The sequence below is a fragment of the Rattus norvegicus genome, chromosome 10, assembly GCF_021556685.1.
Source record: "Rattus norvegicus strain SHRSP/BbbUtx chromosome 10, alternate assembly SHRSP_T2T, whole genome shotgun sequence".
NCBI classification, from domain to species: Eukaryota; Metazoa; Chordata; class Mammalia; order Rodentia; family Muridae; genus Rattus; species Rattus norvegicus.
In genome coordinates this window covers 17,457,702-17,472,282 of record NC_141543.1, presented here as the reverse complement: position 1 = coordinate 17,472,282, position 14,581 = coordinate 17,457,702, and positions in this window count along the sequence as shown.

The following is a 14,581-nucleotide window of genomic DNA, read 5'->3' as shown; positions in this document are numbered from 1 at the left end:
TCCAGGAAGCTAGGAGAAAGGTTTCAAAGCCCACCTCCACAGTGACACACTTCCTCCAACAAGGCCACACCCGTCCTAACAGTGCCATTCCTTGGGCCAAGCATCTTCAAACCACCACACCAGCATAGCATCATATCCTTTGGAGCTGGAGTCACAGGCCTTTGTGATCTGCTCAGCATGGGTGCTGGGATGGGAACACTGGTCCTCATGATAGAACAGTATGTGAATTAGGCATTCTTAATCACTGATTAAACATTGATCTGGCCCCAACAGCATTTTCATTGTTACTAAATTTTTCCCTCTCAAGAGGCTGAATCAATTTCTATTCTTTTGACAACAATTAGTAGGTCATTTTGCTCATATTTTGCTTTGATACAGAACATATTGTTTAACATTTCTCCTAGCTTCCTGGAAGTGAGTCTTCTCATGGCTGCCTTTCGTCCAAGAAGTAGAACAAAACATTTCATTGTTTTGTTTCTTTTATTGAGGAAATGTCCCATCTATTATCTTGTAATATCCCTCTATTGCTGATCTTTTTCTTTGTTATGTAGCCCGCTTTACTTGTTTGCTTGTTAATGATGCCAGTCCGGCACCTGTTGCTACACACTCTGAACTATATTGAGGATTGTAGACAGCAGGGGGCTCTTAAGGGCTCCCCTTCTTCTACAGGTCTGGGATGGAAACTACTCAGTGTGTTGAGGTTTGAGTTGGAGCAGGGACAGCAGTTGAAGGCCTCAGTGCTATGTTCTTGCTGGGGTGAACACTTCAGGGATTCTCAGTGTGGACCATGAGGTTCTATTATACTACTGCTCTAGCAGAATTTGTTGTCATGCCAGGAAATGAGTTTGACAAAGTGGTTACTGAGGGCAATGCCAGCCCCAGCATCAAAGGTGGTAGTGGGTATCTCAGGAGACAACCAGACCCTCTGATGCCTGCATCACTACCTTCTTGATGTCATTGTGGTGGTTTGAGTAAAAATGGCTCACATGGGCTCCTAAGGAGTGGCACTGTTTGGAGTAGGTATGGCCTTGTTGGAAGAAGTGTGTCACTGGTCGGTGGGCTTTGAAGTTAGGGCCACATTGTCACCTAATCCATGGCTACTTCTCCACTCCTTCTCTGTCCCTTGTGGTTCCCTCTGAGGCCTAGGCCTGGGACCCCTAAACCCCACTATTGGCTATCAGCATCTTTATTTACCAATCAGAAATAACGGGGGGGGGGCAGGTCACATGGTTGCAATCTCTGGGGCAACCAGGTCCAGGGGCCTGCACTTAACATTATAATACACAGCAAAAGACCAGAGCTCAACAGGCACAAAGAAAGGCTACTGTGGTCGCTCCGTGCTGCGGTCGTATTCTACTGCTTTAATGAAAGGTTTTCCAGATCCAAGTGTTTTCTTCTTAAGAGCCTATCATCTCGTGCAAGTTGAGGTCATGGGCTTTGTGTTTTGTTTTGTCTCCCTATTTGTGTTCCTCTCACCTTGTCGTTCCGGCTAATAATTCTGAACCCAACACCTTCCGTAACCAGGCAAGGTTTCTCGTGGGGGGACTGGGACAAGAACACAGCCACAAACCTTCGACCTAGAATTTGTCCTGCCTGCACAGCGTGCTGTGGTGCATGCAGAACTTGTGGGAGTAGCCAACCCACGACAGCTGGAACTTGAGACCCCGGCCACAAGAGGGAGCCCATGCCTGACACTGCCTGGATGGCTAGGAACCAGAGGCCGGAGAGCCCAGAGACCTACGATGCAGCCAAAGACAACAGCAAGCAAGCAAGGGGGGAAAGTCAGAGAAGTTATTCCTAATGATACTCTGCTATATGCCGAGATTGGAGCCCAGTCATCATCAGAGAGGCTTCGCCCAGCAACTGATGGGAGCAGAGACCACAGCCAAACATTAGGTGGAGCTTGGGGAATCACAGGAAGAGGGGGAGGAAGGATTGTAGAGGTCAGAGAGATCAAGGGCACCCCAAGAACACAGCCCATAGAATCAACTAAGCAGGGCTCACAGAGGATCACAGAGACGAAAGTGACAATCACAGGCCCTGCACAGGTCTGTGCTAGGTCCTCTACGTATGTTATGGTTGTGTAGCTTGCTGTTCCTGTGGGTCTCCTAACAGCGGGGGCTGTCTCTGACTTTTTTTCCTGTGCTTGGGACCCTTTTCCTCCTACCGGGTTACCTCGTCCAGGCGTGATAGGAGGGTTTGTGCCTAGTCCTATAATAACTTGTTGTCCCATGTTTGGTTGATATCCCCAGGATGCCTGCTCTTTTCTGAAGGGAAATGGAGGAGGAGTGGATATGAGGTGAGGAAGGCTGGGAAGAGAAGAGGGAGAGGAAATGGTAGTCAGAATGAAAGATATGAGCAAAGAATAAAACAAACGCTTCGGCCACTGAATTGAATAAGAGTGGAGAGAGTTAATAGGCTGTTGTGTTAATAATCTTAGAAAAGACACTTGTCACTTCCCATCTAGTAGACTGTTGGCTGTAGTTTGGGTTCCTCAGTGAAGACAGTAGAAGAGATGATTTACTTATTGTGTGTATACATACCTCGTTCTGGGAGCGGTGTGATGGGCCTCTCAGGGGAGTCTCAGCTAAAACGTGGTGATGGCAGATGGAGCTCCACTGAGAGAGAAGCTGGACAGCAGCTGCAGGCCTCTGAGGGTGGCCTCCGTGGCCTTTACTCTACCCTGAGGGCTGCTCTGGCACAGGCTTCTCAGCTTATCTCACCTCACTGAGCTCCTGGGCTTGGTGTGCACACTTGGTTTTCCCACTTGGCAGAGGTCTCTAAGCGTAAGGACTAGAATTGAACAGGTTCCTTAGCGATTTATCTGGTGCAGTTGACCTCGGGTCTGTGAGTTTATAAAGTTTTCTGATGTCTCTTCAGATGTGTTTAGTTCCCTTTTGTGTGGCGGTGTCAATTGTGCACACGTTACATGGCTTGGCGTGAGTGACTCAGTCTGTGCTCGTTTGGACAGTGAGCTGGGTCTTCAAATCACCGATCTCTTCTTTTTTCGTGTTTATTTGCTGTTAACCCACCTGGCTTACTGCTTAAAAAAATTCAATATCTAATTTTTTGTATGAATATTTTGCCTGCATGCGTGTTTGTTTACCACATGTGTACCTGGTCCCTGTGGAGGTCAGGAGAGGGCATCATATCTCCAAGAACAGGAGTTACAGGGGCCTGTGAGCACCTGGATGGGTGCTGGGAATTGAACCCCAGACCTCTGAGAGAGCAGTCAGCGCTCTTGACCTCTGACCCATCTCTTCAGCCCCTGTTCCTCTTTTTTCTTTTTTCTTTTCTTTTCTTTTTTTCGGAGCTGGGGACCGAACCCAGGGCCTTGCGCTTGCTAGGCAAGCGCTCTACCACTGAGCTAAATCCCCAACCCCCTGTTCCTCTTTTTTCATTTCAGATATTTTTCCTCTGAAGGACTCCGAGTCTTTTCACTCTTCCGTTCCCTCCTTGTACACTCGTGGCTTCCTGACTGTATGAAGTGCAGTTACAGTCGCTCACTACAGTCTGCCACTTCCTTTAACTCTCGTTTCTGCGTCAGCTTTCCGTGAGTTTTAAAAAATGTTTTGCGATTCTAGGTTGTGTCCTCTTAAAATTTATAATAGCGGCTCTTAATTGGTCGCCTCTCAGCTCTGATTGCTCCCTGCCCTTGGAAAGGCTGGGCACACAAAGCCCTTCTCCCTTGCCGATGCTAATCTTTATCCGAGGGTGGCTTTTGAGGAGAAATGGTTCCTTTCGGTTCTGTGTGCTTTGTTGGTGCTGTCCTCTGGGTCGGGCTGGCATGAGGGTCCGACAGCTGCCTTAGGCGTGCTCCATTTGGTTCGGTTGGCTTCTGGCAATGCCCTGGTGAGTTCGGTGTTTTGGACCAGCCTCCTAACGGTGGAGGAAGCTGGAAAATCAAAGACAGAGGCAGATGGATGCAGGATTTCACAAAGTCTTACTTATTATTTGATTTAATCGTTTTGAGACAGCGTCTGGATTTGGAGCTATGGCTGGCCAGACTTGAGGTAACCCTCCTATGTCACCCCCTCAGGTGCTGGAGGTTATAAGGTTATATCACCATATCCAACTTACCAAGTCCAACTTACCAGAGACTTTAAGTGGAAGTGTATCCTGGATATTGGCAAGACCAGTGTCCCCATACCCTAAGGCAGGGAAAGGAGCATATATGCCAGGCTAGACGAAGGACCTGCAGCCAACTGAAATACCTTCGGCTTTTCTCTGCTCTTGACATAGTAAGGGTCAGTTAAAAGGCTAGGGCCACCTAGGCAGTTCAGTGGGCAAAGGTGCCCGCTGCAACTCTAATAAGAGGAAGACCCAGCACTTAGACCTGCGTGCCGAGAGGAGAGACTCAACTCCTGTGAGCTGTGTTCTGACACCCACATGTTCGCCGAGACCCCCCCACGCCTGTACCATACACACATCATACATCAATAATAATAAGTCATTTTAGATGATTTGAAGGGCGTTAGAGAAGTGGTTCAGCAGTTAAGAGAGAGTGCTGCTTTCCAGAGGTTCTAGATTTGTTTCTCAGCATGACGTCAGGTGCCCACATCTGCCTGTCAATTCCAACTGCAGGGGATTTGAGGCTGCCTTCTGGCCTCTGAGGGCACCTGGATGCGCTGGTGTACAAACGTACAAATACGTACGGGCACCAAATAAGTAGACACACGGATGTCAAGGAGAAGGAGAAGCAGCAGCTTAGGTGTTGCGGATGACTGTTGTAACCGTGCTCATCCTTAGGGGGTAGACTGAGGGACAGCATCAGGCTAGGCATGACGGCAGTTACAGCCAAGATGGCTGTGGTCACATCAAGTTGGATCCCTGTAAGTGACCTTCACCCCCCATACCAGGGTGCCTTTGTCTTCCCACCACTTCCACTGGCATCATTCTAGCTGACTTTATCACCATCTTTGCAGGTAGCTCTTGGCCACCAGCCTGGAACAGTTGAGGGTCTCTGCCATCCTGTGTGGTGGGGGTAGGGGCAGCAATGACCACCCACTTCGCCAGATCTGAATCCTTCCCTGGTTCCCATTCTGAGGTGTTGTATGGCATTTTCTTTTGCTTCTGCCTAGTCGACTCCCTGCTGATATTTAATAGTCCTCTATGTGAAAGTTCTGTTGCTTGAAACCCTGCATGGCTTCCGTTTCCTGAGAGGATGCTCACTGCTGGCCTGCACCTTTCACTGGGCGTCAGGAGTTTTAACCGTTGGTGGCCTCTGTTGTAGCCCTTTCAGTGGTGTTGGACTCTGGCTTGGCAGGCAGAGTTCCTTGGTCTTCAGAAGTTTCTAAGCTCGGGTCAAGTAGTCCAGAGCGGCCTTGGTCCTACAGTTAACATCCTATTTCTAAGGCGATGCCCCTCAGAGTATTCTAGCCAACACTCGCGAGTTGGTAAGGTGGCTTGTGGGTGCCCAAAGTGTTCTTATCCTGCTCTGAGCCCTGGAGACTGTTCACCTGTTGCTTTACATACAGATGTATATGCACACACATGCGCACACACATATGATATATATGGAATTACTCTGACATTTTCCTCACTTTCACGTAGTTTCCCAAGCATGGGTAAATCTTGAAGCTGTAGGCCAAGAGAGTTTTCCTCACCCTGGAGGCTAATCTGCGCCTCCACTTCCTCTCCAACTTTACACTGTTAATTGTAGCCACTTCGGCTGCCCGAGCCCTGTCTTCTGAACTCAAGGGCTCTCTGCTTCCCACGCCGCCATCTGGGCTCTCCTTCCAGCTGGGGTTGGTGTAGTCAAGAGCTCTCTTAGCTCATTTTTCACATCCCCGCGCTCTGTCCCGCTCTGTTGAAACTGCTGCATCGTGTATGCCTCTGGTGTCTAACTATTTCAGGTTCTCTCTTGAATGCAAACAGAACAAACGAGCTGGCGTGTCAGGATTGTGATAAAACTAAAAAACAAGTAGTGCTATTGGTTAAGAAACTGAGCCCACTGACACTCCCTTTTCTTCTTCCATAACCAGCTACAATGTAAATGTGAATATCAAGGAGTCTATAGAGGGTGGTGGCCTCCCAGCCCTCCCGTCTTTCCATCTTGCTGCTGTGGTGTCTTTAGTGAGCTGAGATGCCTCTGTAGATTGATGCCTTCTCTCAAGGAGTCCAAGAAAGGAACCGAACCCTTAAAGACAGGGCTACTGCCTTACCCCAGCAGCCCCACAGGCCCCACAAATCTACACGTCTGGCCAATCCTGGCTTTGGGTTGACCAGAGACAAAAGGCTAACCCTACCTTAACTCTTAGGAACGCTTCCTGTTTCTGCCCAAGCTGGAAGAGAAGTGCTAACCTCTGATGGTCATAAAGTTGAGAATCCAGATGCTACCCTCACATGGTGAGTGGGCGTGGGTGTACACTGAGGAGACCTCTGTTGCTTCTCAGAGTTGTGTGACTTCATCTAAGGGTTAACATCAGGCAGCTGCCCTTCCCATTTCCCCCTTGGGGTGCCTTCCCATTCCACAGCCAGTGCTTCAACTCCACTTGCCCCTAAGAGTTGTACCCAGACCTGTGACCAGAGTGTGGCATCGGGGCTATGTCTGACTATTCAGGTACCTCAGAGACGGTAGGTAGGTGGATGGCTTTCTGATGTAAGCTTTGGGTGATGAATGTCTAGGAGGGCAGCACTGTGCTTTGTTCTTGTGAATGCTGACTCTCCCTGGTCTTGTGTGGATGTCCTCACCCCAGAGAAAGGTCCAGTTAAGAGAAGAGAGCATGGGGTGTGGGAGAAGCCCTCCCAGGAACCATGTTCTCACAGTTGAGGCAGGACTGCCTGGGCTGGGGCTGCCTTGCCTCACTCTTGTTGCACAGAGCAGAGAGAACCTGGTGTGCTGCAGTCTCAATCTTTGGGAGGCAGAACAGGTGGATCTTTGTGAGTTCAAGGCCAGCCTCATCTACATGGCAAACTCCAGGCAGTCTAGGACTACATAGAGAAACCTTGTCTTATTTTTGAAACAGAACAAAAGTGGAGACAGGCACAGCCACAAGGCCAGGACCAGGGTTGGGAAGTCTGAGAGAGCAGCTCCCAGGAAAGACTGAGCAGAGCTGGACAAACAGTGGTTATTATACAGAGGGGGCACTGTCTGCAGTGCCATTGGCCTGAGTTGTTGGCTCATACAAGACTCCAGGTTGGGTGCAGGAAGCCACCTCTTCATGGAGACAGCACGTGACTCCTCTCTGAGAGCAGCTACCCGACAGTTCTCTGGCTTTTGCCCACCACACTATGTAGGGTTTCTCAGAGTATCTTCTTCTGCAAAGTGGCCCAGGGCCTCCTTCACCCTCTCTCATATTAGAGGTGTGCTTTGCAGCTCCATAGGTCACTTGTCACCCACCTGGACCGGGGATGTGGAAGCTGGAGGACAGAGGCCTGACCTGGCAAGCTTCATGCCAGGTGCTTGTGCTGTGGGCTGTGCCGGAGCCCAGGAAAGGTCTACTGGCCTCCCCTTCACCCAGCGGGCTCTTGGTATGCTGTGGTATTCCAGGGTATACCCATGACCCAGCGCTGGTGGAGTTTAGATTGCCCTCTGTCCTATTGCTATAAAGAAACACAATGGCCAAGGCAATTGTGACCAAAGAAAGCATTCGATTGGGGCTGGCTTGCAGGTTCAGAGGTCGAATCCATTGTGGGCAGCATGGCGGCATGCAAGCAGGCACTGGAGCAGTAGCTGAGAGCTACATCTGTGATCCGCAGGCTAAGTGGGAGCCTGGGCCTGGCATGAGCTTTGGTGACCTCAAAGCCTACCCTCAGTGACGCACTTCCTCCAACAAAGTCACACCTACTCCAGCAACGCCACCATTCCTAGTCCTTCTAATCCCTTCAAACCGTTCCACTCCCTTATAACTACACATCCAAACATACGGGTCTCTGGGGCCGTTCTTATTCAAACCACCACTCCACTGAGTATGAGACTGGCCACAAGTGTGTGCCAGAGGCCATTAGTGGAGAGAAACTGGAGTGGGACAAGGTGTGCAAGGTGAACTGGATGGTACAAACGTAACATTACACCCAGCAGCTTTGCGTCATGTACCCATTGAGAACACGGGCTCTCTTCTCGCCTGTGGCTTAGGCTGCAAGGGCACTGACTTCTACAGCAGTTTTTCCATTTACATGACCCCTAAAGACAGAACACAGAAAGGACATCAGTAGCAGAAGCAGCAAGGGTTGGGGCATGTGGGGGAGGGGCCTCAGCAGGGCCTGCGGGGGGGGGGGGGGCTCTGATCTCACGTGCCATGCAGGTGAACATCAACTGTTCACTGGTGCGCTGGGCTCCGCATGACTGGCCAAGCGTGCTGGTGCGGCAGCTGTGGGACTGAGCAACCCAGGTGCTATCGTTCTGAGGAATTTTCCACTCCAGGTTAATGGCATCTTTCCAGTGAGTAGGGCTGCTGAGCTTAGACTGGGTCCTGGGCAGCTTGCTGAGCTGAGGACTCCCTGGGGTCTGCTCTGGAAACAAGGCAATGTCATGGCAAAGATATGGCCACTGCCCTTGTCCCCAGGATGCTGTGTCTATGGGACCAGGGGACACTGACTCTGAGAAGTACCCAGTGGTTGAGAGGAAACAGTCCTGTGGCTATAGTAGCTACCAAACCCGTGGGACCATCTGGCCAGTGCCACCGGTGTAGTGGGTGATATTTGGGTGTCCCTATTGCTCTCTGCTGTGTCTCTGCAGGGTCCCCAGACAAAGGATGCCTGTCAGGAGGTGGTAGCTCTGGAAGGAGCAGAGTGGGCGAGCTTGCAGCTCAGCCACCCCACAGCTTTGTCTGTGTGATGGGCTGAAGGCACCAGAGACTTTCACAGACAGGAGAAACATGGTCTCTGCCTCAGGAAGCTGGTCTTGACGAGAGGCCGGCTGGGAACAAGGGCAAACGCTGTTTGGCAAGCACCTTAAAATAAACAGGTGATATGGCTATGAGAAAATGGAAGCAGGGCTGTTGTTGGGCGTTGGGACCACAGGGAAATGAGGCTTTGCTAGGAGAGGTCACATTTAAACCAAACCTGGAATGACAATAGAGGACTCAGTACTCAAGGGGAAATGAAAGGCTTTGCTCTGGTGCCTTTGGCCCTCATGGTCCGCATTGGATTTCATGGGAAGAGCAATGAGAACCGGACGACAGATGTTAAGTAGGAGAAGAACGCGGTCAAAGATCTGATTACAAAGTTATGAGGTGTTCTGAAGCCCCGGGAACTGTGGGGAGTCCTGAGGAGCAAGGAGGCCATAGGAGCATTGTTAAGGGAGTCCGTGTAGAGACTTCACTACAAGGAGAGCTAGGGAATCCGGGTGCATCGGGAGAAGCTGAGGGGAACAGGCTCCTAGGACTAGTCTCCGTGAGTTAAAAACCTGGAGATGGGTAGGGCCACCATGACTGATGGGTAGGGAAGGCAGGACTGCTACTTGTGGTCTGCTATGACTGGAAGGTTAGGATGCCCATCTGAGGCTAGGGGTGGCAGCCTGAGATGAGGTCCTTACCTCAGAGGAGCTGAGACTGTATCAAAACCAGGGAAGAAATCCCCTTCCCCTTGGTCCTCAGACTCCCCCTCCCGCACCACAGACCCAGACCCCACCCGCATTGTTTGCATGAGCAGGAGTCTCCCTCCCCGTCACAGTTAGATAATTCTGAGTTTTCATTAAGTCTATTCTTGGATGCCACACTGTGTCTTCTGCCTGGTGACTCAGAGTTTTCTGTTTTAAGGAAATTTTTTTTAAGGAAATTTTTTTAAAACGGTTTTTTTTGTTTGTTTTTTGTTTTTTTGTGACATATGAGTGACCATGTCCCAGAAACACGGATTTGGGTCTCCCATATTTTTGTTGTTGTTGTTTTTTGATTTACAAAATTTAAAAACTAATTATGGGACATTTCAATACATTCAGACCATTAAAAATTGATCATCTTTCATGCATCTGTCCCCCTGCCTCTGGGGCTCCTGCCTCTGGGGCTACCTTGCCAAACTCATCTTGACACACAGTAGCTTATGGCTGGCAGTGTAACCCCAGCACCATTAACCAAACCTGGATACTGTTCATCCTTCACCACCCCCCATTCTCTTAAAATTAATTTTGAACACTAGTGGGACTTAAATTTAAAATGACTTGATTGCCTCTTTTGTGTGTATTGGGGGCACCTACATCCTTAAACATGCCAGGCACGCACTCTACCCCTGAGCTGAATTATTTTTATTTTGAGACAGGCTCTCAGTAAGTTGTTCAGGCTGGTACTGAACTTGTACAGCCCAGGCTGGCCTGACATTTGATACTCCTGTGTTATCTTCCTGAGCAGCTAGGGTTACATGCCTGTTCCTCTCGGTTTGGTACTTGTCTCAGATGGTTGGTTTGTTAGATGTTTATAAGATGAAAAGATTGGTGTTTTAGCCCAGCATGTTGGCACAGGCCATTAATAGCAGCACTCAGGAGGCAAAGGCAGGCTGATTTCTGTGAGTTCAAGGTCAGTCTGATCTACAAAGTGAGTTATAGGACAGCCAGGACTATTACACAGAAAAACCCTGTGCCAAACAGAAAGAAAGGAAGAAAGGAAAGAAGGGAGGGAGGGAGAAAAGATTACTGACTTTGGGATCTAAATAAATGTCAACATTGCAGTTATCAAGTCTAATTTTTGGTGACACTGTGTCCCTATCTGGTTCAGCTGTGTCTTCACAGTAGCACTGGTAAGCTGTGTCTCCTCTGGTTGCTGGAGGCTGGCACTAGATACAGGCACAGGTGTGTCCAACACACATCCAGGACAGCTATGAGTGCAGCCACAACACAGTTAAAGACCAAGTCCTGTCAGTGTGTAACAGGGTTAGGTGTTCCTGATAGAGGTCTAAACAGACTCAAGATCGTCTGGGCCTGAATCCCTCCCACATGCCGCTGTATTCTTTAACGAGGAAGCACAGAACACTGGCTGTCGTCTTCTGTGGTATCAGTGACCCCTGACCCTAGGCTTTCACTGGGGACTGTGGAACTTGGGTTCAAAGTCTCCCTCCTTATCTTTTTATCTGTGGGCAGCCTTTCCCTATAGATAATGGTGCCCAGCTGGGCCACTTTTATGAGGATGGGAGGGTCAGCTGCTGAGTCTCAGACTTCGTTTTTTTAGAGAAAAGTTGGTTCTCTACCATCCCACGGGAAGCTGATATCCCCTCCCCCCTTATCACTCTGTGTGTGTGTGTGTGTGTGTGTGTGTGTGTATGTGTGTGTGCAAGCATGCACAATTTTGAGAGTCAGTTCTTTTCCAAGCCTTTATATGGATTGCAGAAATTGAACCGTTTGTCACGTTAGTGAGGCAAGTCCATCTCCTCTCCTGTTGCTGATCTCATAGCAATATAAACTCTTATTTAAATGCAGGTAAAATGCTTGATGCAGGACAAGGGTTGTTAGAACAGTTTATGGAACAGAGTGTCTCTGTGAGATGTTCAAGCGTTTGTAAATACAGACTCAGACTCAGACACAGACTCAGACACTGACACAGACTCAGACACAGACTCAGACACTGACACAGACTCAGACACAGACTCAGACACAGACACAGACTCAGACTCAGACACAGTCTCAGACTCAGACACAGACTCAGACACAGACACAGACTCAGACACAGTCTCAGACTCAGACACAGACACAGACTCAGACACAGACACAGACTCAGACACAGTCTCAGACTCAGACACAGACTCAGACACTGACATAGACACAGACTCAGACAGTCTCAGACTCAGACACAGACTCAGACACAGACTCAGACACTGACACAGACTCAGACAGTCTCAGACTCAGACACTGACACAGACACAGACTCAGACACAGACTCAGACACACACACAGACACAGACACAGACTCAGACACAGACACAGACTCAGACACAGACTCAGACTCACAGTCTCAGACTCAGACACAGACACAGACTCAGACACTGACACAGACACAGACTCAGACACAGACACAGACTCAGACTCAGACACAGTCTCAGACTCAGACACAGACTCAGACACAGACACAGACTCAGACACAGACTCAGACACACACACAGACACAGACACAGACTCAGACACAGACTCAGACACAGACACAGACTCAGACACAGACTCAGACACAGACTCAGACTCAGACACAGACTCAGACACAGACTCAGACACTGACACAGACACAGACTCAAGACACTGATACAGACACAGACTCAGACACAGACTCAGACACAGTCTCAGACTCAGACACAGACTCAGACACAGACACAGACACTGACACAGACACAGACACAGACTCAGACACTGACACAGACTCAAGACACTGATACAGACACAGACTCAGACACAGACACAGACGCTGACACAGACTCAGACACAGACACAGACTCAGACACTGACACAGACTCAGACTCAGACACAGACTCAGACACTGACACAGACACAGACTCAGACACAGACTCAGACACAGACACAGTCTCAGACACTGATACAGACACAGACGCTGACACAGACTCAGACACAGACAGACTCAGACACTGACACAGACACTGACACAGACACAGACTCAGACACAGACACAGACTCAGACACTGACACAGACACAGACTCAGACACAGACTCAGACACAGACACAGTCTCAGACACTGATACAGACACAGACTCAGACACAGACGCTGACACAGACTCAGACACAGACAGACTCAGACACTGACACAGACTCAGACTCAGACACAGACTCAGACACAGACACAGTCTCAGACACTGACACAGACACAGACTCAGACACAGCCCAATATAAGGGAATAGTAAGGAGAGCAGAACGCATGACCCCTCTCCAGGCCATGCCTAGCTCGTCAGCTCCCAGCTTCCCAGGCTTCCTCAGTGCACACATCTTCAAGGTTGGTAATAACACCCATGGATGTTTTCTGTAGGTAGGCAAAGCAGTCAGGATTTATGGCCTCACAATTTATAGTAGACATTTGGAAAAGTTAGCACGCATAAATTTTTATGTTTTGTTTCATTTTGAGACAGGGTTTCCCTGTGTAGCCCTGGCTGTCCTGAAACTCACTGAGACCCATCTTTCTCTGCTTCCCGAGCCCTGGGATTAAAGGCACTGCCACTGCCTGTCTGGGTTTTGTTGTTGTGTTTTGTTTCAAGACAGGGTCTCACTATGTAGTTCTGTGAAACTATATAGCCCAGGCTGGTTTGAAACTCACAGACATTTGCCTGCCTCTGCCTCCTGAATGCTGGGATTAAAGGTGTGCACTGCCACGCATACTTTAGACTTTATATGCATTTATTGTGTGCGTGAATGTGCCAAAGCACGCATGTCAAAATCAAAGGACAACTTAGAGGAGTTGGTTCTCTCTCCATCACTTGGATCCTGAGGATAAAACTCAGCTCCTCAGGACTGCAGCAAGTACCCTAACCACTGACCACACATAAAATCTAAGGAAAAACTTTATTTTTAACCATAATTATTCCTGGGCTATATCTGCTTGCAAGAGATGTTGAAACTACCATCCTTGTTTTGGCCTACATCAATTTCACAGTAATGCTTTCCCAGTAACTGCCACACCCGAGGCCACAGCTAGGAGCAGGACACGATAGAGATGAACCCGTGGCCATGTTGTGTCTGACGTGCAGACTTGCCGCTTCACCACTTGCTGAGTTACTTTGTGCTCCTTCTCCGTGTGGAGGGAGGTGGGGCACCAGCTGTGGCACAAAGCCCCACCACAGCCTGCCCTACCGTGACCTGCACCACCTGCCTCCCTGGGATCACTTGGTTTTGGTCACAGTGCTTAAGAGGATTTTTTCCATATCCTTTGACTTGGCTCACACATCAGTAATCCATTGCTCTGTGTTGTTCCCCCATTTGGTATCTGTGACAAGAGTAATTTAAAAAGAGGACACTGTCAATCATCAGCGCTGACCTTTAAGAAGCTCACCTGATCTGCAGAGGTGGCCAGCTTCCCCTAGGGCCACCGGCTGTCAGCACATCACATACTTCCTTGATGTGGCTGAGAATTCCCGAAGTCCTCAGCTGCTTCTGCCTTCCACGGTGCCTCTTCTTGCTCCACAGTGGACTCTGGAATGGAAGGGCTGTGCCCTGGTCCTACTGTTGATGTGGGGCATGGCAGAGACCTCGGCCAGATGTAAGACCATCCTGTCTCGTTTATCTAGTGGGGTTTCCACTTCCTCCTTTCTGTCCTAGACAAAAAGACATCCCACCTGGCCTACAGAGCTATACACAAGCGAAAATGAGTGTGGCTGTGCATACTGAGTTTTGAGGCTGCTGACTGCACAGGAAAGGTGAGGCCGTGTAATGTCAAGGCTTCTTTTCTTCTCAGAGGAGTTATTCCTGTTTAGACTAACCCTGTGTCCACTGACGCTCCAACCACAGAGCAGGCCGAGAATCCTTTACCCCAAGGAAATGTACCCCTGTTGAGTGGCTCCAGTTGTGGGGGTCCCCATGTGCAATTGGTGCTCAGGCCCCAGTTGCTGCCTAAGCCCTAACCTTTCTGCTGGTTGGAAATAAAGTGCCCAGGAGCTCCCAGGAGCAGGGAGTGGGTGGCAGTCTTGCCAGTACTCTTGGCTACCAGATGCTGAGAAACTAAG